This window comes from Hyla sarda, chromosome 2, assembly GCF_029499605.1.
Source record: "Hyla sarda isolate aHylSar1 chromosome 2, aHylSar1.hap1, whole genome shotgun sequence".
NCBI classification, from domain to species: domain Eukaryota; kingdom Metazoa; phylum Chordata; class Amphibia; order Anura; family Hylidae; genus Hyla; species Hyla sarda.
Genome location: NC_079190.1, coordinates 30,860,399 through 30,883,303, shown reverse-complemented (window position 1 = coordinate 30,883,303; position 22,905 = coordinate 30,860,399). Strand labels below are relative to the sequence as shown.

Genomic DNA, 22,905 nt, shown 5'->3' with positions numbered 1-22,905 from the left:
CCTACAGGGCCACCAGGGTCTTTCCTATATAGAGTGGTATTGATACATCCCAGTCATTACTTTCACTGAACCATGTCTCAGTAACAGCCACTAAATCTACTGTACATTCTCAGGTGTCATTATTGAGCCAAGTTCATTGATCTTATTCCCTAAACTGCGAGCATTAGTAGACAAAACTGTGAGCTTGTCTTCTTTTGACCTATGGGCTACATGCAAGTTCTGTGATGATGGTGAAACCTTCTTTCCTCTAGACATATAGGATGCCCCCAATTTAGTTTTTATTAAAGGGGTTTCACCCTATTAGGGCATATTGACACCACCTATAAGGCCAGTTTCACATGACGGAAAATGTGTGGAATGTCGGCATGGAAAACATTTGACTAAACATTTGGGGTGGAAATTTTGCAGCAGCAGAATCCCATTCTCTAGAATTCCACATGGATTCCGATTGTGAACATACCCTAAAACAGAGCGATTTTTTTCTTGTTTTTTTAATTTAGAAAACAAAATGGTAGTAATTGTCTGTAAACAAAAATGGCTAAAAAAGAGAATTTCAAATAGCAGTGGAGACCACGTAATATGTAATGTGGGTTTTCGAGATAAAAACCTTTTTTACATTTGTGGTAGGTGTACAGTGATCCCTCAAATTACAATGGCCTCAACATACAATAGTGTCAACATACAATGGTCTTTTCTGGACCATTGTAACTTGAAACCAGACTCAACATACAATGTGCAGACAGTCCAGATCTGTGAAACTTGTCAATGAACTGACCAATCAGAATGGGCATTCACTGGTAAAACCCCTGTATTACTGAAGTGTATGCACTGACTGGTGTCTGGTAGCGCCCCCTACAGTACAGGGTGGTATTACATGTTCTGTACTACTCTTTGGGCCAGGGTTAGCTGCTCCTTTGGACACCAGGTGAGGGCGGCTCCATGTTACTTTTTTTTAGGACATTGCATGTTCTGTACAGGACCCCAAAGAAGCTCCTGTCCTCTACATAGACCAGTGCTTCCCAAGCAGGGTGCCCCAGCTGTTGCAAAACTACAACTCCCAGCATGCCCGGACAGCCTTTGGCTGTCCGGGCATGCTGGGAGTTGTAGTTTTGCAACAGCTGGAGGCTCCCTGCTTGGGAAACCCTGACATAGACAGTGATTTACAGCTCCCAGCAGATCTTTATTACTTTTATATGTAAGGATTTGCTTTATCTATATTAGTAATCTACTTATTTTTCTTTAATTCTCACTTTTTCCTATTTTTGGATGACATTTTGGTGCCTTTACCAATTACCAGGTTTCCATAGCGTTATGGTCTCAACATACAATGGTTTCAACATACAATGGTCGTCCCAGAACCAATTAATATTGTAACTTGAGATACCACTGTAGTAGGAAAAATACATACTTAACTTCTTAATGAGGTACTCCGTTGATTATCTTATCTCCTATCCAAAGGATAGGGGATAAGATGTCTGATTGCAGGGGTCCGGCCACTGGGACCCTCCACGATCTCTGTGCAGACACCCGGCGTTCTGAACATTATGTTCAGAATGCTGGGTTTGGGCAGCCATGAAGAGCCGTGATCAGGCTATGCCCCCCTCACGACATCACGACACTCCCCCTCCATTCATATCTATGGGAGGGGGCCTGACGGCCATCACACCCCCTCCCATAGACATGAATGGAGGGAGCGTGGCATGATGTTATGAGGGGGCATGGTGCCATGACATGACCACGGCTGCCCTAACCCAGCGTTCTGAAAATGACTTTCAGAATGCAGGTGCTACACGAAGATCGTGGGGGGGTTCCAGCAGCTGGGCCCCTGCCATCAGACATCTTATCCCCTATCCTTTAGATAGGAGATAAGATGTCTAGAGTTGGAACACCCCTTTAAAGAGACTGTATCACCCATAGAGAGTCCAATACTGAAAGATACTCTTTTTTTTATCAGTTTCTATTTTCATGTTGTAATTTTGTTAATTTCACTTTTTTTGTACTATTATACGGGGGCTGCCATCTTGCCTGAGCTGTTTTAGCAGCATTTAATGACATGTCTTCCAGCAGGAACCATAGACAACAATGGACAGGACCTATCCCATTCAGATGATTTGGAAACGATACTGAGCATTCTCTGTGACTTTTCCAGAGGTCATTCTACAGGGAGGGGGAGGCTGATCTATGAACAGCAGCTATTGTGTGTATCTTTTTACTGGTGTCACCTTTCACAGTACACCTGTCTGTGCTGAGAAGAAAGAAATTGCTGGGAAATGATCTGTACAGGACAGAAAGTCTCATCTTGGGTTTAAGCCTAGTGGTTAGAATGAAAACTGCAACATTTCAAGATTATTTTATAATATAGGTAATAAAATATATTATTATAAAAAAAAAAGATATTATTTATTTATAAGACCACAAAAACATTTCCAACATTCACTGTCCAATCATGTAAGGTAAACACAGTTCATTATTCTCCGTCACATAAATGATCAGAACATGTGGAAGAGCTGAAACCGACAAGCTGAAAAAACAGTGAATGTAGTTAGGTGCGTGCTGATTTGTTTTGTTTGTTTTGCTTGTGTCTTGTTATATTGTATGTATTATGGTGTTACTAAATGAAAAATCAATAAAGAAATTTAAATCAGGTAAGCTGAAAAAACATTTCTATAATGCAAAACACGTGTCTGCCATCTGGGCTCTGAGATCAGGAATGTCCTCACTTTTAGAATGTTTCATTTCTTCAAAACTTAAAGGGGTATTCCAGGAAAAAACTTTTTTATATATATATCAACTGGCTCCAGAAAGTTAAACAGATTTGTAAATTACTTCTATTAAAAAAATCTTAATCCCTTCAGTACTTATGAGCTTCTGAAGTTATGGTTGTTCTTTTCTGTCTAAGTGCTCTCTGATGACATGTGTCTCGGGAACCGCCCAGTTTAGAAGCAAATTCCCATAGCAAACCTCTTCTAAACTGGGCGGTTCCCGATACACGTGTCATCAGAGATTACTTAGACAGAAAAGAACAACCTAAACTACAGAAGCTCATAAGTACTGAAAGGATTAAGTTTTTTTATAGAAGTAATTTACAAATCTGTTTAACTTTCTGGAGCCAGTTGATATATATATATATATATATATATATATATATATATATATATATATATATAAAATTCCCTGGATAACCCCTTTAATAAAAACAAACTCACAATAATTAGAATAATGAAATAATAGTTCATCTTATGTTTTCTACTCCACTAGGAACAGTATTATACTGTAGTACTGTATAGTGGGCTTGCACTTTTTGATCAAAATGTATACTAACAACCTGTTCGTTTTTTCAATTATGCTGAGAAGCAAGTAGATTAAAATACAATTAGTGGATGTGCGGCCATGTTTCTCTATTTGTGTTGTACATTTATAGCAGTTATATTCTTGTATAAAGGAGAAGTATTATAGTAGTGATATTCTTGTATATAGGAGGCAGTATTATAGTAGTTATATTCTTGTATATAGGAGCAGTATTATAGTAGTTATATTCTTGTATATAGGAGCAGTATTATAGTAGTTACATTCTTGTATATAGGAGCAGTATTATAGTAGTTATATTGTACATAGGAGCAGTATTATAGAAGTTATATTCTTGTAGATAGGAGCAATATTATAGTGAAAATTGTATACTTACCGTAATTTTGCTTTCTTCAAGACAGAAGGCAGCACAGAAGGGATATTCCCGGCCTCTTTTATTCCCAGTAGGACCGCCCACCTACAAAAAACTCAAACGAAGATTAACCAACTGGCAACAGACATACCTCATAAGTAGCCAACACACCTGCACGCAATTGTGTAAATGACTAGACTCTTTTCTGGTTGCACAAATTAAATTTATTGGGAGGGTTATATGTGCTGCCTCTGTCTTGAAGAAAGCAAAATTAAGGTAAGTATACAATTTTCACTTTCTTCTACGCCATTTGGCAGCACAGAAGGGATGCTCGCTAGCAGCTAACAACAACAAAAAGGGGGGGTTCAATCTTGTAATGCAGCAGACAAAACCCCCAAACTGAAGGCTGGACTCTGTGCCTGGATGTCGAGCCGATAATGCTTGATAAATGTGGATGAAGTTGACCACGAAGCAGCGTTGCAGATGTCATTCAGCGGCACTTGCGCTCTCTCAGCCCACGAAGTCGCCGTAGCATGAGTTGAATGGGCTTTCAAAGGAAAAGGCGGCTCTAAATTCTCCAACCTGTAAGCTTCTATGATTGTGGATTTTATCCATCTTGCCAGTGTATCCTTTGCCGCTTTACACCCCTTTCTTGGTCCTCCAAACTGTACAAATAAATTTTCGTCCCTACGGAACCCTTCTACTCTGGAGAGATAGTTTAACAGAGTGTTATTCACATCTAGAGATTGAAGATTATCTTCATCTTCAGGGGGACAAAAATTTGGCAAAAAAACTTCTCTGTTGACGTTGACTTCTGAAGCGACCTTGGGAACAAAGGAGGGAACAGTCCTGAGCAGAACTCCACTCTGTGTGAACTTGATGTAGGGAGACTTGGAAGACAGGGTCTGTAATTCTCCAAGACGTTTAGCAGACGTGACTGCCACCAAGAACAAGGCTTTGCAAGAGACCCACTTGATATCCGCTTCAGCGATCGGGTCGAAGGGTGCCCCTGTGAGACTCTTCAGGACTAGTGGCAAGTCCCAAGTGGCAATTGGAGTCTTGACAGTCGGTCTAAGGTTCTTTAGAGCTTTAAAGAATCTGGAGATCAAGGGTTGGTTGGCAAATCGACCATCTGTAAAAGAGTTAATAGCTGTTACATAAAACTCTGAGTGTATTGGGCTTCAAACCTTTCAAATAGCCGTCCTGCAAGAATTGCAGCACCAATGGAAGCGAGATCTCTGGGTCCCCTTTCTCACCCTTCCATGATAAAAATCTTCTCCATACTCTGGAGTATAGCTGGTTAGTAGATGGCTTGCGAGCTGATAGAAGAGTGTCTATGACTTCTTCAGACAGGCCGCTGTCTCTAAATTTTCTCCTTTCAAACTCCACACAGTCAGATGTAAGCGCTCTAGATGTTGATGGAAAAAACCTCTCTGGAGAAGTAGATCTTCGTGTAGAGGGAACTTCCAGAAATTGCCTTCTGACAGTCGAAGCAGAAGCGGGAACCAATCCCTGCGAGGCCAGAACGGGGCTATAAGTAGTACTGTCGGTCTGTCCAGGATGATCTTGTTCAAGACATGGCTCATGAGAGGGATTGGAGGAAACAGATATACATGAAGCCCCCTCCAGCTCATGGTCAGAGCATCCAGATGATCTGGTTGATCTATCTTGTACAAGGAACAGAACTTCATCAACTTCCTGTTCTGTCGGGTAGCCATGAGGTCCCATTGGGGACATCCCCACCTCAGAATGATTTGGGAGAAGTACTTCGGGTTCAGCTCCCACTCGTTGGGGTTCAAGGTGTACCTGCTCAGGAAATCTGCCTGGTAGTTCAGCTCCCCTTTTATGTGGATCGCCGAGAGCGAGGCGAGATGGTGTTCGGCCCAGTTCATGAGCATGCTGCACTCGTTTTGCAGAGCCTGAGACCTTGTTCCACCTTGTTTCCGCAAGTAATGTACTGAGACTGAGTTGTCCGACTGGACCAGCACTGGAGTGTCCTTGACAAGGGGAGTAAAATGCATCACTGCTAATCTTCTTGCTCTTAGCTCCCTCAGGTTTGAGGAGAACAGTCTTTCTCTTGGAGACCAGGATTTTTGGATCCACTGACCGTTGTAATGCGCTCCCCAGCCGAACTTTGAGGCGTCTGTTGTAATTATAGACTGATCTTGTAGTCTGAAGCAGTTGCCTCGTGACAAATTCTCCTTGTCTAACCACCAGTGAAGAGTTGATCGTGTGTGAGGTGAGAGACACAGCGGGGCTGAAAGGTTTTCTGGACGACGATCCCATTCCTGCAAGATCTCTGTCTGGAGTTCTCTCATGTGGGCCTTGGCCCATGGTACTGCCTCTATGGCAGCAGTCATCAGTCCTAAAACTTTCATCGCTGTTCTTATCTGCATCACCGGCGTCTGAATCAGATCTGTGACAGATTGTATAATCTTCATCTGTTTGTCCACTGTCAGGAGGACTCTCTCGGCGGACGAATCCAAAATCAGACCTAGGAATTTCTTCCGTCTTGCAGGCACGAGGTCTGATTTTTCTTTGTTGAGAAGAAAACCGCACTCTTGGAGGAGATTCAGAGTCCTCTGCAGATGATGTAGTAGAAGATCTTGAGACGTTGCAACGAGCAGCCAATCGTCTAAATAAGGCACGATCTGGACTCCCTGTAGTCTTAGGGCTGCTACAATGACTACTGCTACCTTCGTGAATACTCTTGGGGATGAAGACAGGCCGAAGGGTAAAGCGCGGAATTGAAAATGTTCCACCTTTCCATGATGGACGACTGAGAGTCTGAGGTATTTTCTTGACTCGAGGTTTATCGGGACATGTAAATAGGCGTCCATGAGATCTAAGGTAATCATCCAGTCGTCCTTCTGGAGTAAAGTGGTGGCGGATTTTATGTTGTCCATGCGGAACTTTTCTCTTTTTAAAAATCGATTTAGGTATCGCAAGTCGATTATGAGCCTCCATCTGCCGCCTGGCTTTGGGACAGGAAAGATCGGGGAGTACACCCCCTGGCCTAGTTGGTTCACCGGAACTGGCTCCAGGGCATCCTTCATCAAGAATTCCTGTAGGAGAGACTGCATAACCCCATCGCTCTTGTTCAAGAGAAACTTTTCTGGAGGACACTCCAGGAAATTTAGGCTGTAACCTATAGAGATAATTTCTAAGACCCAGCTGTCTGTTGTAATCTTCTGCCAGGCTGCTTGATGTCTCAGCAGCCTGCCTCCTACGGTATCCCGGAGCCTGGCGTCAGAACTCTGACCTGGGTTGTTTGGACTGCGTCTGCTTCCCTCTTTTGTTGCTGTTCTGGAAACGACGAGTGGATCTTCTGTCCTGAAAGGATCTTCTCTTATAAAAAGACCTCCTGACCCTGAAGGGACGAAAGGACTTCTTCTTTTCTGAGAAAGGAAATTTTAACTCCTTCGTCTCCTTGCCTGGAGCTAAAATATCCTCTAACTGGGAGCCTATCAGGAAACCCGGCTCGAAGGGAAGGGCACAAAAATTAATCTTTGAAGAGGTCTCACCCGGCCAAGGCTTAAGAAAAACAATTCTTCTGGCAGAATTTAAAACTGCAAGATTCTTAGAGCAGACTCTGGTTATATCTAGCGGGAAATCACAGGAAAATTCCGCTGCTACCTTCAGGGTGGCGACCTCCTCCAGTAGCTCCCTTCTGGGAACTCCTTCTTCTATGTCCCTGCTCAACTGACTGAGCCAGACTCTTAAGGCCCGAGCAACTGGTACTGCGGATAAGGCTGGGTTCTCCCACTTCTCTGAATCATTTGGATCCAGCTTGTAAACTGAACGAAACCTGGACCCCAATTCTAACCTGTGTTCCGGCTTCTTCCACTCCTTTTCCATCACTGTCTTTAACACCGGATGAGCTGCAAAAACATTGGACACCTTCTTTGGAAAATAATAAAGACTATTCTTATCCTGAGCTGCCACCTTCTCCTTAGATGATTCAACAATGTCCTTCACTGCAATCACTAGTTTATCAGCAAACTCTTTCCTGAAGAGATAGTAGTCTTCAGAAACGACTTCCTCTGAATCCGACTCTGAACCACTGGAGGTGTCAGTAGTGATAGGCGGTGAAGGGGATTTAACAACTAACTGCCTCTTCTCTTTTAGCTTACATTTCTTAGCGGCCTGCTCAGAGGTGGAGCCGAAACTCTCCTTGAACCAAGAGAAAAAACCTTTCGCCTCCTGAAGGAAGTCGGCAGTCTCCTGAGGCTCAGAACACTTCTTACACACAGTAGAACTGGCATTAGGGGGTAAAGGTTGAAGGCAACTCACGCATAGAGACTTGTGTCCAGCGGGCTTCTTCCTTAAATGATGCTTGCAGGTACTACACAGATCACCCCTCTGATCCTCAGGCAACGGTTGCTCGCAGGAGACGCAGAGTCTGTGTTTAGACTTTGACTTCCTTTTCCTAGGGGTAGAAAGGCTCGACATCTGGAAGGAATACAGACAGAGGGAGTAAGCCAAACACCACGTCAACGTCCAAGACAGACCCCCTCACAAGAAGTACGCTCTACTAGGGCTAAAAACCTTCTGTACAGCAAAACATAGACTCTGCAGCCTGACCTCTAAGGGGTTAATTCACATAGACAGTGCTAGAGTACCCAAAAACAGGCATCAAATCAGTGTACACAGATCATACTGATGTCCTAACCAAAGATTAGTGCAGTCAGGTTACTTCAGTGTAAGTACAGGCTAAAATAATAGTGTCCAGCAGTTAAATGGTGCGATAAGCATTGGTGCCAGTGTGCACCTAACCATAATTGGTGTCAGTGTGCCCCTGATCATCATTGGTGTCAGAGGGCACAACTCATAGGTGTGAGCACCTACAAAACATAGGTGTCAGAGAGCTTAATATCATCATTGGTGCCAGTGTGCCTCAGTCATCATTGGTGACAGTGTGCCATAAAATAAATCATTGGTGACAGTGTGCATCAGAACATCGTCATTGGTAACAGTGTGCACACTTACCTTTACAGGCAAGAAGTCCGGCTGCCTCCGTTCCAGGAGACCGAACGCCGGCTTCTTGCCTGTTTAAATGTCCTTCCTCCCCGCCGACTCCGTACAGCCCGACTTCCGGTCACGCCGGGAAACTCGTCACTTCCGGCGCGACCCAGCTCCTGCGCACGCGCGCTGTCATTACGATCCACGGCGCGGCCGCAGAAGGACATCCAGGCGGGCTGCAGGAGAAAAAAAGGTATACTTACCGGACCGCAGGGGGGACGAAGGGGGAGGGAACACTCGCAACTCCCGGCACCAGCTGCACGAAGGGGGGACCGCACACCCAGCAGCGCACCAACACCTCCTGTTATGAAGCCTATACGGGGGAAAGCACCCCAGGCTCTCCCCAACATCCTGGATCTAAAGAAGGGGGCATAACATCTCTGCCTTAGCCACCAGGCCTCTTACCCTCACCCGGGTCACCCACATGGGCCAGTAAGGATGGCAGGACACCAGGTAGGCCAGGGTTTCCCACATTGGCCCTCAGACAAACTGCTGGGACACTGGTGTTAATTAAAAACCATTCTTTACAGAACCTAAGGAAAAAGAAAAGAAAAAGAAAGGTATTACAGGTGGGCAGAAAAACAGGGTGTGGAAACACCGCTTACCAGGAAGAAAAGAGGACAGAAAAAAACACAATTGCGTGCAGGTGTGTTGGCTACTTATGAGGTATGTCTGTTGCCAGTTGGTTAATCTTCGTTTGAGTTTTTTGTAGGTGGGCGGTCCTACTGGGAATAAAAGAGGCCGGGAATATCCCTTCTGTGCTGCCGAATGTCGTAGAAGAAAGTAGTTATATTCTTGTATATAGGAGGCAGTATTATAGTAGTGATATTCTTGTATATAGGAGGCAGTATTATAGTAGTTATATTCTTGTATATAGGAGGCAATTTTTATTGTGAAAACAAACAAAATTACAATTAACATAAATTCTTACAATGCAAAACAAAAATAACAAGCATTGTACACACAATGACTACTCAACTAGAGTATGTACAGAGTAATATTAAACTTAGAAAGTCCACATTTGCTGGAAAAGGAAAAACACAAAAAATGTAATAAAATAACATGACATCATCTGTGTTAAACCAAAGAGACATTCCTCCATAATTTCCCATTATTTTGATTCCTTCGTATCTCTAATGACTTTACCCACTGGAGCTCGGACATGATCTGTCTTACTGCTGTGTTGTGATGGAATGGCTCATTGTGTATGGACACTCTAGTTCTCATGTGCCAATGGTAATATTTAATGATTGTTATAATTATGTACATTGTCCCCCTGTCTACAGTCCTGTTACTGGATGGTACAGCATATATGATGTCAGGATACGTCAGGTTCTGCAGTAATGGGATGTTCAGCTTACTGGACACTTCTTCCCATATCCTCCTCCCGGCCCTGCAGTCAGATATGAAATGCTCCATAGTCTCCTCCTGCTGACAACCCAGAGGACAGTTCCTATCTGAGACACTTAGATATTTCAGGTTACCCCTGACAAAGAGCCTCCCATGGAGCGACAGCCAAGCTATGTCAAAGAATTTTGCGGGGAGTTGTTTCCCATTGAGGAACTTTAGACTTTCTTGTAAAGTGCTGGTCACACAATCCCTCAAGGCAAGTGGAGAACAGAAGAAAGCCCTACAAACCCTTACGTATAGATCCTTCCTTGGCTTACTCTCTATATAGGACTTCTCAATGCGCCATCTCTTCAGACATCTGAGCCCGTATTCCAGGTACGGGGGGAGGTAGTCACGCGTCCATCTCCCCCTCTTGAGACTGCCGCCTCGCACCCAAGACTCTGCAAAAGGCAATATCCAGTCCCTGATACTATTCGCCCACAGGGAGCTGTTGTTTGAGTCCAGGCAACCAAAATTAACTTTTAGAAACATGGAGTCAAAGAACACCCTTGGATTCAGCATATCCAACCCACCCTCTCTCCTCTGTAGGTAGGTGACCCATCTTTTTATCAGGTTCAACCTGTTCCCCCAGAACATTTGGAAGAACAGGCTAAAGAGCCGAGCAGAGAAAGATTCTGGCAAAGGAAAAACAACAGAGACATACAAAAAGACGGGGACCAGGTAAGTCTTCAACATTTTAACCCTTTCTCTATAGGTCAGCCTCCAGTTCTTCCATCGCTGAACCTTTGCATTTCCGGCTTCCAACTTCTCTTCCCAATTTAGTTTGGCGTTATCGTCCCTCCCGAATTTGACCCCTAGGATTTTAATATAGGAGGAGGCTCTCACAAATTGGGTCAGATCAAAATCTGGATCAGTATCTGATACCCAGAGAGCTTGACTCTTCTCAAGGTTGACCAGAGACCCTGAGGCCTCCGAGTAACTTCTGATGGCCGCAGACAACATCTCCACCTCACGAGGCTCAGATATCACTACAGTCACATCATCCGCGTAGGCAACAACACTCAGGGGTAGGCAGTGGGGGACCGGCACCCCCTGAAAACCACACTCCTGCAGTGACCTCAGAAACGGGTCTAATGCAAATACATACAGCAGCGGGCTCAGTGGGCAACCTTGTCTCACCCCCGCCTCAACCCTGAAGGTGTCACCCTGCCAACCATTGATCAGAGGAAAGCTCTCGGCCTCACAATACAAAGTCTTCAGCCAATCGATGAATTGTCCCGGAATACCGTACTTTGACAAAGTGGCCCATAGATACTCATGATCTACTCTGTCAAAGGCTTTAGCCTGGTCAAGACTCACAACATATCTCCCACACCTCAGGGCTTTACATCTCTCAAACATCTCCCTTATGGAGATCACTGCCCCAGAGATGTTCCGCCCTTTTACTGTGCCATACTGACAGCCTGCCAACAGTGCCGGGGACAGACAAACTAACCTAGAAAACAGGATTTTTGCCAGAATCTTCCTGTCGACATTCAAGAGGGCAATTGGCCTCCAGTTCTTGATGTCACTCGGCTCTTTACCTTTCGACAGCAGAATCAGCGAGGACACTCTCATGGATGGAGGCATCAGGTGACTTTCTAGACAATTTGTATAAACATCCACGAGGATTGGGGCCAAGAGGTCTCTGAATGTCTTATAGAATTCTGCTGTTATCCCATCCGGACCTGGTGCCTTCTTCAGATGTAACTTATCAATGGCCTCTTTGACCTCCGCCACCGTCAATTCTGCTGTCAAAGGAGAAAAGTCCAAATCATTAGTATCAGGGAGCGGAGTTGTCTCCAAGAATTGGGTCATCTTGTCTCTATCCAAAACCTTCCTCTGAAACAAGTCAGCATAGTACGATCTCACCACCCCCAGGATACCCTCCCGAGATTCCTGCAAAACACCCTGGGAGTCAGTGAGACCGGTGACAGATTTATTTGCCACCCGCTCCCGGCAATTCTCAAAGGGATCAGGAGACCCTAAGGACCCATAATCCCTTTCAAGAACCAGGGAGGTATACCTGCTGTACTGATACTGCCTTATCTCAGATTTCAGCCGGTCTATCCTTTGTTGGTCCCCACCCGCCGAATATAGTGACTCCAATTCTTTCCGCAGCTTGAGATACTGGCCATACTTACTCTTCCCCTTTATAACTGACAGTCTCTTTAAGAGGGTTCTGATCTCATCCTTGACATCCTCCCACCAGTCGGCCATATCATCATAGAAGTCCACCCTCTCTAGTTGACCCTGTATAAGAGAGTGAACCTGTCTCTGCACAGAAGGATCCTCTAATAGACTGGAATTCAGTCTCCACAACCCTCTACCTGTCTCAGGACCCTGTGTGACACCCAGACAAAAATATAAGGCCAGATGGTCAGAATAAGGGACGATCTTCTCATCCTTCTCACCAATGGTCTCTGTGGGACTAACCAGAGCTAAATCTATGCGACTACTTCTTCCACCACAGAAATAGGTAAATTTTGGTTTCCGACCACCCTGCACAAACACATCTGACAACCCGGCCTGTAGAATGATGTTGTTTAAGACCTTGGAGTCTCGTGTTAGAGGTCTATTAGATGTTCTGTCACTAGATGTTCTGGAGGCATTAAAATCTCCAGCCAAGATGACGGGGACAGACGTGAAGAGATATGGCTTCACTTCATTATAAAGGTTAACCCTTTCAGTCACTGTCTGTGAACCATAGATATTAATGAGTCGGAGCCTTCTACCCCGAATAGTAACTTCTAGCATTAGGCACCTTCCCATCAATACCTCTGTCAGCCTATGTACAGTTACATCATTGGTGGTAAACAGGATAGAGACCCCGGCACTTGGTTCCACAGCCAGTGACCAAAAGGATGGACCAGACTGCCATTCACGCTCTGCCTCACGTAACAGTCCTTGAGTATTTAAACGTGTCTCCTGTAAGAAGATGATGTCAGCATCAATAGACTTTAGATGGTCATATACGACATGTCTGGTCCTCCTCACTCTGACACTGTTCACATTACTGGAGAACACTTTAAGGGTAAAGTCGGCCATCATAACAAAGGAAAGCAGAAGAAGCAGAGATGTCACCCCCATCATCACAGATCTGAGTCCGAGCCCTCCTGCTGACCACCTGTTTCCATGTCCGATTCGGACAGACGTTTTGCTCGTGGGGGTCTCTTTTTTGTGGGGGGATCACCCTCTTGGTCTTCATTAAATTCATCTATCACTCTCTTTAGCTCCCTCTCCATCTCTTCCTCAACGTCTGACTCTGACAACACACTGTACCTATTTGTGATGGTCATGACACCTGACCCGGGGTCTACTTTCTTTTTGGAAGGTTTTTGGACAGTGGTCCATCCCTCCTCAGGCTTACGGCTGGTTTTGTCTTTCTTCCGTCTCTTCTGCGGATTTATTGATGCTGGGGCAGAAGAAGACATGGCCACAACCTGCTCAGTGACCTCCCTGTTCCCCTCAGTGGCTCCTGGCTGGGACTGGTCGGGCACTGTGTCACCAATATTGTCACCCATATTGTCACCACTAGTGTCACCAATATTGTCACCCATATCGTCACCTCTAGTGTCACCCATGTTATGCTGAGGCTCGGGTTGTGTCACTGCTGACCCTGACACCAACGTCTCCTCCTCCAGGTCCTCTGCCCCCTCCAGCAGGTCCTCATCAGGGAAGTCCTTACAGATGTTATGCCAGGCGTCAGGACAGTCCCTGTGGGAGTGACCGGTCTTACCACAGAGGTTGCAGCGGATATTCTGGCAGGTGGCGCTGACATGGCCGATCCCCCCACATAAATTACACTTCACTAGGGTGCACACACTCGCGATATGACCGGTCTTCCCACACTTGAAACATTTTCTGGGCTGACCTGCATAGAAACAAACCCCTTTCTCCCGGCCAATGAAGAAAGAATTGGGCAGATGTTGGGTTATGTTGTTTATCTGCCGTAACTTCACCAGGACCTTCCACCCTCCCGTCCATATGCCGTCCTCATCCCTGGTCTTAGTCAGGTCTGACATTAGGTCACAGTGTCTCTTTAACCACACAACAATATCCTGGGGGGGGACAGACTCGTTCCAGAATATAATGGTGACGTTTGCTGTGTCTGGTCTGGAGATGGGGACAAAGCTGAACTTATTCCAGCCATCAGCATCTCTCACCCGGGTGACATGGGCCCAGAAGCGGTCCAGGTCAGACATGAGTTTGAAGCTGACGTCATAGCCCTGCCTGTCAGGAAGGTTTATCACTGCCAGGATGTTAGATGGCAGGAAGCCCATTTGGTGGCACAGAAGTTCACGGACCACAAACCTCCTGTCAGGCAGCTCCTCCTTGGCCCCTCTATGTCTGAACCTGACCACGTTCCTCCTCTTGAAAGCCTGACCTGTATAATTCACATTGGACATGAATGGTGACCCGCGGCTCCAGGCATTACCAGAGGAAGCGCCACTACTTCTACCCTCCTGCTGTACTTGGGGGCGCTGTGATGGCTGCTGACCAGCCGTACTAGGGGGGTCTGACACTTGTGTGACTAAAGGGGGGAAGTGTTGTGCATCAGACTGTACAGCCCCCTCCCCACCATCAACCTCTATACTCTGGGGGTCACAAGCCTCTGGAGGCTGAAACAATGGTGGACCTGACCCCAGAGATGACCCCAGATCCCACACAGACTGTGAAGCACCCCCCTCTGCAGACACATTATCAGTAATATCACATACATTCATATCATTGCAGTCACTGGCAGTATGATCCTGCACTACAGAGCCCAGCAAGCCCTGCAGAGCCATGTCCTGTGAACTCTCTGCTGCACTGCTGCCTTCAGGTAAGAGTCCACAGTCCTGCTGCTCTCTACTGCCCCCAGGGGCTTGTGGTGACTGCACAACGGTTACAGAGTTACCTTCTGGTAGGAGTCCATAGTCCTGCTTCACCGTGCTGACTGCTGGGACTTGTGGTACCTCTGGAGGAGTCTCTGCAGGTCTCTGATGTTGCTGGACGCTTGCTTCTGCTTGTCTGTACAAATTTCCTTTCTCAAAAGGGAAGCTGGCTGGTCTGAGGAGTGGTCTTGCACAGGACTGCTGGATGTCCTCTTGTCTTGTACAGGACTGCTGGGTGTCCCCTGGTGAGGCTGAAGACTTAGGTGAAGCAGTAGATGACTTTGGCGCTGGTCTTTCCTTATATCCCTCAAATCGCTGCTGATTTCTGAAGGTCTCAGCGACTGGTCCCATCTGGTCCAATACGTCCTCCATGTCCTGCACAGTGTCAGCGAGCTGCACAGCGAGGGAGCTCAGCTTCTTATCATGTACAGCCTGGTTATTGGGGTTTGCTGCCTTTAGCTTGTATATACAGTCTATCTGTTTCTGCAGCTGTAACTTTGTCTTTTTTAAAGTCTCAAGTCTCTTTACCAGAGCTGGGATCTGCTCGGCCAAACACAGTTCAGGTGCCCGCTGAGTATTGGGGGGCCGCGCTGGTGGGGTACTCACAGGACTCTGCTTCTGAGGTGGGATCTGTCTCGGTGTTGCTGTGGTCACTGCTGCAGGGTCACAATCTCCAGACTGGGGACTGGGCCCCTGGTTCTTCCCAGTGACCGCACTTGTGGCCCCCTGAAGCCTTCCTGGTGTACTCCCTCTGGTCTCATCTGGCGTGCTTGTAACTTTTGCGCTGCTCCCGCTCCCGTATCGTGTGCGGTCAGAACGTATCAGGACAGGCTGCTGCAGATTCTCCTGCATGGTCTGCTTCTCCAGGGATGTTCTCCTCTGTCTGACTGCAGGAGGGGTGGATTGTACCTGCAGCCATTACCTTACTTGATGAAGTTTCTTTCCTCACTTCCACAGCTTTCTTCTCATCTGTGCTTCTTGCTGCACCAGAACTGACAACATTCTGAACATTTCTTACATCCAGAGAAACTTTAGGATTTTCATCCATGGATTGTGGTGTATGGGGATTAATTCCCAGAATAGGCCGAGAAGCCTGGGCCTTGCTTGGGGAGCTTCCCCACCCAGGGTGGCCCCTCCCTGGGCTTTCTCCAGACATCAGGAGAGCTACACACACACAACCTCTCAGCTAGGAGGCAGTATTATAGTAGTGATATTCTTGTATATAGGAGCAGTATTATAGTAGTTATATTCTTGTATGAAGGAGTAGTGCTATAGTAGTTATATTCTTGTACATAGGAGCAGTATTATAGTAGTTATATTCTTGTATATAGGAGCAGTATTATAGTAGTTATATTCTTGTATATAGGAGGCAGTATTATAGTAGTGATATTCTTGTATATAGGAGGCAGTATTATAGTAGTTATATTCTTGTATGAAGGAGTAGTGCTATAGTAGTTATATTCTTGTACATAGGAGCTGTTACGCCGAGCGCTCCGGGTCCCCGCTCCTCCCCGGAGCGCTCGCTTCTCTCTCGCTACCGCAGCGCTCCGGGCAGCTCCACTGACCCGGTGCGCTGCGATACCGTCTCCAGCCGGGATGCGATTCGCGATGCGGGTAGCGCCCGCTCGCGATGCGCATCCCGGCTCCCGTACCTGACTCGCTCTCCGTCTGTCCTGTCCCGGCGCGCGCGGCCCCGCTCCCTAGGGCGCGCGCGCGCCGGGTCTCTGCGGTTTAAAGGGCCACTGCGCCGCTGATTGGCGCAGTGGTTCCAATTAGTGTGTTCACCTGTGCACTCCCTATTTATACCTCACTTCCCCTTCACTCCCTCGCCGGATCTTGTTGCCATTGTGCCAGTGAAAGCGTTTCCTTGTGTGTTCCTAGCCTGTGTTCCAGACCTCCTGCCGTTGCCCCCGACTACGATCCTTGCTGCCTGCCCCGACCTTCTGCTACGTCCGACCTTGCTTCTGTCTACTCCCTTGTACCGCGCCTATCTTCAGCAGTCAGAGAGGTTGAGCCGTTGCTAGTGGATACGACCTGGTCACTACCGCCGCAGCAAGACCATTCCGCTTTGCGGCGGGCTCTGGTGAAAACCAGTAGTGACTTAGAACCGATCCACTAGCACGGTCCACGCCAATCCCTCTCTGGCACAGAGGATCCACTACCTGCCAGCCGGCATCGTGACAGTAGATCCGGCCATGGATCCCGCTGAAGTTCCTCTGCCAGTTGTCGCCGACCTCACCACGGTGGTCGCCCAGCAGTCACAACAGATAGCGCAACAAGGCCAACAGCTGTCTCAACTGACCGTGATGCTACAGCAGCTACTACCACAGCTTCAGCAATCATCTCCTCCGCCAGCTCCTGCACCTCCTCCGCAGCGAGTGGCCGCTTCTGGTCTACGACTATCCTTGCCGGATAAATTTGATGGGGACTCTAAATTCTGCCGTGGCTTTCTTTCCCAATGTTCCCTGCACTTGGAGATGATGTCGGACCAGTTTCCTACTGAAAGGTCTAAGGTGGCTTTCGTAGTCAGCCTTCTGTCTGGAAAAGCTCTGTCATGGGCCACACCGCTCTGGGACCGCAATGACCCCATCACTGCCTCTATACACTCCTTCTTCTCGGAAATTCGAAGTGTCTTTGAGGAACCTGCCCGAGCCTCTTCTGCTGAGACTGCCCTGTTGAACCTGGTCCAGGGTAATTCTTCCGTTGGCGAGTACGCCGTACAATTCCGTACTCTTGCTTCAGAATTATCCTGGAATAATGAGGCCCTCTGCACGACCTTTAAAAAAGGCCTATCCAGCAACATTAAAGATGTTCTGGCCGCACGAGAAATCCCTGCTAACCTACATGAACTCATCCATCTTACCACTCGCATTGACATGCGTTTTTCCGAAAGGCGTCAGGAGCTCCGCCAGGATATGGACTTTGTTCGCACAAGGCGTTTTTTCTCCCCGGCTCCTCTCTCCTCTGGTCCCCTGCAATCCGTTCCTGTGCCTCCCGCCGTGGAGGCTATGCAGGTCGACCGGTCTCGCCTGACACCTCAAGAGAGGACACGACGCCGCATGGAGAATCTCTGCCTGTACTGTGCCAGTACCGAACACTTCCTGAAGGATTGTCCTATCCGTCCTCCCCGCCTGGAAAGACGTACGCTGACTCCGCACAAAGGTGAGACAGTCCTTGATGTCTACTCTGCTTCTCCACGTCTTACTGTGCCTGTGCGGATATCTGCCTCTGCCTTCTCCTTCTCTACTATGGCCTTCTTGGATTCCGGATCTGCAGGAAATTTTATTTTGGCCTCTCTCGTCAACAGGTTCAACATCCCAGTGACCAGTCTCGCCAGACCCCTCTACATCAATTGTGTAAACAATGAAAGATTGGACTGTACCATACGTTTCCGCACGGAGCCCCTTCTAATGTGCATCGGACCTCATCACGAGAAGATTGAATTTTTGGTCCTCCCCAATTGCACTTCCGAAATCCTCCTTGGACTACCCTGGCTTCAACTCCATTCCCCAACCCTGGATTGGTCCACTGGGGAGATCAAGAGTTGGGGGCCCTCTTGTTTCAAGGACTGCCTAAAACCGGTTCCCAGTACCCCTTGCCGTGACTCTGTGGTTCCCCCTGTAACCGGTCTCCCTAAGGCCTATATGGACTTTGCGGATGTTTTTTGCAAAAAACAAGCTGAGACTCTACCTCCTCATAGGCCTTATGATTGTCCTATTGACCTCCTCCCGGGCACTACTCCACCCCGGGGCAGAATCTATCCTCTGTCCGCCCCAGAGACTCTTGCTATGTCGGAGTACATCCAGGAAAATTTAAAAAAAGGCTTTATCCGTAAATCCTCCTCTCCTGCCGGAGCCGGATTTTTCTTTGTGTCCAAAAAAGATGGCTCTCTACGTCCTTGCATTGACTACCGCGGTCTTAATAAAATCACGGTAAAGAACCGCTACCCCCTACCCCTCATCTCTGAACTCTTTGATCGCCTCCAAGGTGCCCACATCTTTACCAAACTGGACTTAAGAGGTGCTTATAATCTCATCCGCATCAGAGAGGGGGATGAATGGAAAACGGCATTTAACACTAGAGATGGACACTTTGAGTATCTGGTCATGCCCTTTGGCCTGTGCAACGCCCCTGCCGTCTTCCAAGACTTTGTTAATGAAATTTTTCGTGATCTCTTATACTCCTGTGTTGTTGTATATCTGGACGATATCCTGATTTTTTCTGCCAATCTAGAAGAACACCGCCAGCATGTCCGTATGGTTCTTCAGAGACTTCGTGACAATCAACTTTATGCCAAGATAGAGAAATGTCTGTTTGAATGCCAATCTCTTCCTTTCCTAGGATACTTGGTCTCTGGCCAGGGACTACAAATGGATCCAGACAAACTCTCTGCCGTCTTAGATTGGCCACGCCCCTCCGGACTCCGTGCTATCCAACGTTTTTTGGGGTTCGCCAATTATTACAGGCAATTTATTCCACATTTTTCTACCGTTGTGGCCCCTATCGTGGCTTTAACCCAAAAAAATGCCAATCCCAAGTCTTGGCCTCCTCAAGCGGAAGACGCCTTTAAACGGCTCAAGTCTGCCTTTTCTTCGGCTCCCGTGCTCTCCAGACCTGACCCATCTAAACCCTTCCTATTGGAGGTTGATGCCTCCTCTGTAGGAGCTGGAGCGGTCCTTCTACAAAAAAATTCTTCTGGGCTTGCTGTTACTTGTGGTTTTTTTTCTAGGACCTTCTCTCCGGCGGAGAGGAACTACTCCATCGGGGATCGAGAGCTTCTAGCCATTAAATTAGCACTTGAGGAATGGAGGCATCTGCTGGAGGGATCAAGATTTCCAGTTATTATTTACACCGATCACAAGAACCTCTCCTATCTCCAGTCTGCCCAACGGCTGAATCCTCGCCAGGCCAGGTGGTCTCTGTTCTTTGCCCGATTTAATTTTGAAATTCACTTTCGGCCTGCCGATAAGAACATTAGGGCCGATGCTCTCTCTCGTTCCTCGGATGCCTCGGAAGTTGAACTCTCTCCGCAACACATCATTCCTCCTGACTGCCTGATTTCCACTTCTCCAGCCTCCATCAGGCAAACTCCTCCAGGAAAGACCTTCGTCTCTCCACGCCAACGCCTCGGAATCCTCAAATGGGGTCACTCCTCCCATCTCGCAGGTCATGCAGGCATCAAGAAATCTGTGCAACTCATCTCTCGCTTCTATTGGTGGCCGACTCTGGAGACGGATGTCGTGGACTTTGTGCGAGCCTGCACTGTCTGTGCCCGGGATAAGACTCCTCGCCAGAAGCCCGCTGGTTTTCTTCATCCTCTGCCTGTCCCCGAACAGCCTTGGTCTCTGATTGGTATGGATTTTATTACAGACCTACCCCCATCCCGTGGCAACACTGTTGTTTGGGTGGTCGTTGATCGATTCTCCAAGATGGCACATTTCATCCCTCTTCCTGGTCTTCCTTCAGCGCCTCAGTTGGCTAAACAATTTTTTGTACACATTTTTCGTCTTCACGGGTTGCCCACACAGATAGTCTCGGATAGAGGCGTCCAATTCGTGTCAAAATTCTGGAGGGCTCTCTGTAAACAACTCAAGATTAAATTAAACTTTTCTTCTGCATATCATCCTCAATCCAATGGACAAGTAGAAAGAATTAACCAGGTCTTGGGTGATTATTTACGACATTTTGTTTCCTCCCGCCAGGATGATTGGGCAGATCTTCTACCATGGGCCGAATTCTCGTATAACTTTAGAGTCTCTGAATCTTCCTCCAAATCCCCATTTTTCGTGGTGTACGGCCGTCACCCTCTTCCCCCCCTCCCTACTCCCTTGCCCTCTGGTTTGCCCGCTGTAGATGAAGTGACTCGTGATCTTTCCACCATATGGAAAGAGACCCAAGATTCTCTTTTACAGGCTTCATCTCGCATGAAAAAGTTTGCCGATAAGAAAAGAAGAGCTCCCCCCATTTTTGCTCCCGGAGACAAGGTATGGCTCTCCGCTAAATATGTCCGCTTTCGTGTCCCCAGTTACAAACTGGGTCCACGCTATCTTGGTCCTTTCAAAGTCTTGTGCCAAATTAATCCTGCCTCTTACAAACTTCTTCTTCCTCCTTCTCTCCGTATTCCTAATGCCTTTCATGTCTCTCTTCTTAAACCACTCATCATCAACCGTTTCTCTCCCAAATTAGTTTCTCCCACTCCTGTCTCCGGTTCTTCTGACGTCTTCTCAGTGAAAGAGATACTGGCCTCCAAGACGGTCAGAGGAAAAAGGTTCTTTTTGGTGGATTGGGAGGGCTGTGGACCTGAAGAGAGATCCTGGGTAGTGTTGAGCGGCATAGGCCATATTCGAATTCGCGAATATTCGCGAATATATGGACGAATATTCGCCATATATTCGCGAATATTCGCATATTCGTTATATTCCCGTTTTATTTTCGCATATGCGAACATTCGCGTATGCGAAAATTAACATGTGAAAATTAGCATATACAAAATTAACATATGCGAAAATTCGTATATGCGAAAATTAGCATATGCTAATTTTCGCATATGCGAATTTTCGCATGCCAGTCTCACACAGTAGTATTACAGCCTTCTTTACACCACACAAGCTGGAAGCAGAGAGGGGTGATCACTGTGATGTGTACTGTGAAGAAAAAAAAACGAATATTCGTAATTACGAATATATAGCGCTATATTTGCGAAATTCGCGAATTCGCGAATATGCGATATTCGCGAATAATATTCGAATTGCGAATATTCGCGAGCAACACTAATCCTGGGAACCTGAGGACAACATCCTAGACAAAAGTCTGCTCCTCAGGTTCTCAGGCTCTAAGAAGAGGGGGAGACCCAAGGGGGGGGGTACTGTTACGCCGAGCGCTCCGGGTCCCCGCTCCTCCCCGGAGCGCTCGCTTCTCTCTCGCTACCGCAGCGCTCCGGGCAGCTCCACTGACCCGGTGCGCTGCGATACCGTCTCCAGCCGGGATGCGATTCGCGATGCGGGTAGCGCCCGCTCGCGATGCGCATCCCGGCTCCCGTACCTGACTCGCTCTCCGTCTGTCCTGTCCCGGCGCGCGCGATTTAAAGGGCCACTGCGCCGCTGATTGGCGCAGTGGTTCCAATTAGTGTGTTCACCTGTGCACTCCCTATTTATACCTCACTTCCCCTTCACTCCCTCGCCGGATCTTGTTGCCATTGTGCCAGTGAAAGCGTTTCCTTGTGTGTTCCTAGCCTGTGTTCCAGACCTCCTGCCGTTGCCCCCGACTACGATCCTTGCTGCCTGCCCCGACCTTCTGCTACGTCCGACCTTGCTTCTGTCTACTCCCTTGTACCGCGCCTATCTTCAGCAGTCAGAGAGGTTGAGCCGTTGCTAGTGGATACGACCTGGTCACTACCGCCGCAGCAAGACCATCCCGCTTTGCGGCGGGCTCTGGTGAAAACCAGTAGTGACTTAGAACCGATCCACTAGCACGGTCCACGCCAATCCCTCTCTGGCACAGAGGATCCACTACCTGCCAGCCGGCATCGTGACAGGAGCAGTATTATAGTAGTTATATTCTTGTATATAGGAGCAGTATTATAGTAGTTATATTCTTGTATATAGGAGTAGTGATATAGTAGTTATATTCTTGTATATAGGAGGTAGTATCATAGTAGTTATATTCTTGTATATAGGAACAGTATTATAGTAGTTATATTCTTGTATATAGGAGCAGTATTATAGTAGTTATATTCTTGTATATAGGAGCAGTATTATAGTAGTTATATTCTTGTATATAGGAGGCAGTATTATAGTAGTTATATTCTTGTATATAGGAGGCAGTATTATAGTAGTGATATTCTTGTATATAGGAGCAGTATTATAGTAGTTATATTCTTGTATGAAGGAGTAGTGCTATAGTAGTTATATTCTTGTACATAGGAGCAGTATTATAGTAGTTATATTCTTGTATATAGGA

General features: G+C 47.1%; 1 protein-coding gene across 4 annotated transcripts in view; it reads left to right on the top strand.

Annotated features, from left to right (window-relative positions):
- Positions 1–22,905, top strand: part of LOC130358343 (transmembrane 4 L6 family member 1-like) — a 74,707-nt gene that overhangs the window by 36,108 nt on the left and 15,694 nt on the right. The window contains exon 1 of one of the 4 annotated variants that reach the window (XM_056561484.1): positions 2,334–2,362. The exons of 2 other annotated variants lie outside the window; for them this stretch is intronic. The gene's annotated coding sequence lies outside the window, so the exon portion shown is untranslated. Of the gene's footprint in view, positions 1–2,333; positions 2,363–2,474; positions 2,547–22,905 lie in introns of those variants that run through there. One more of the 4 variants, XM_056561485.1, reaches the window with a different exon arrangement.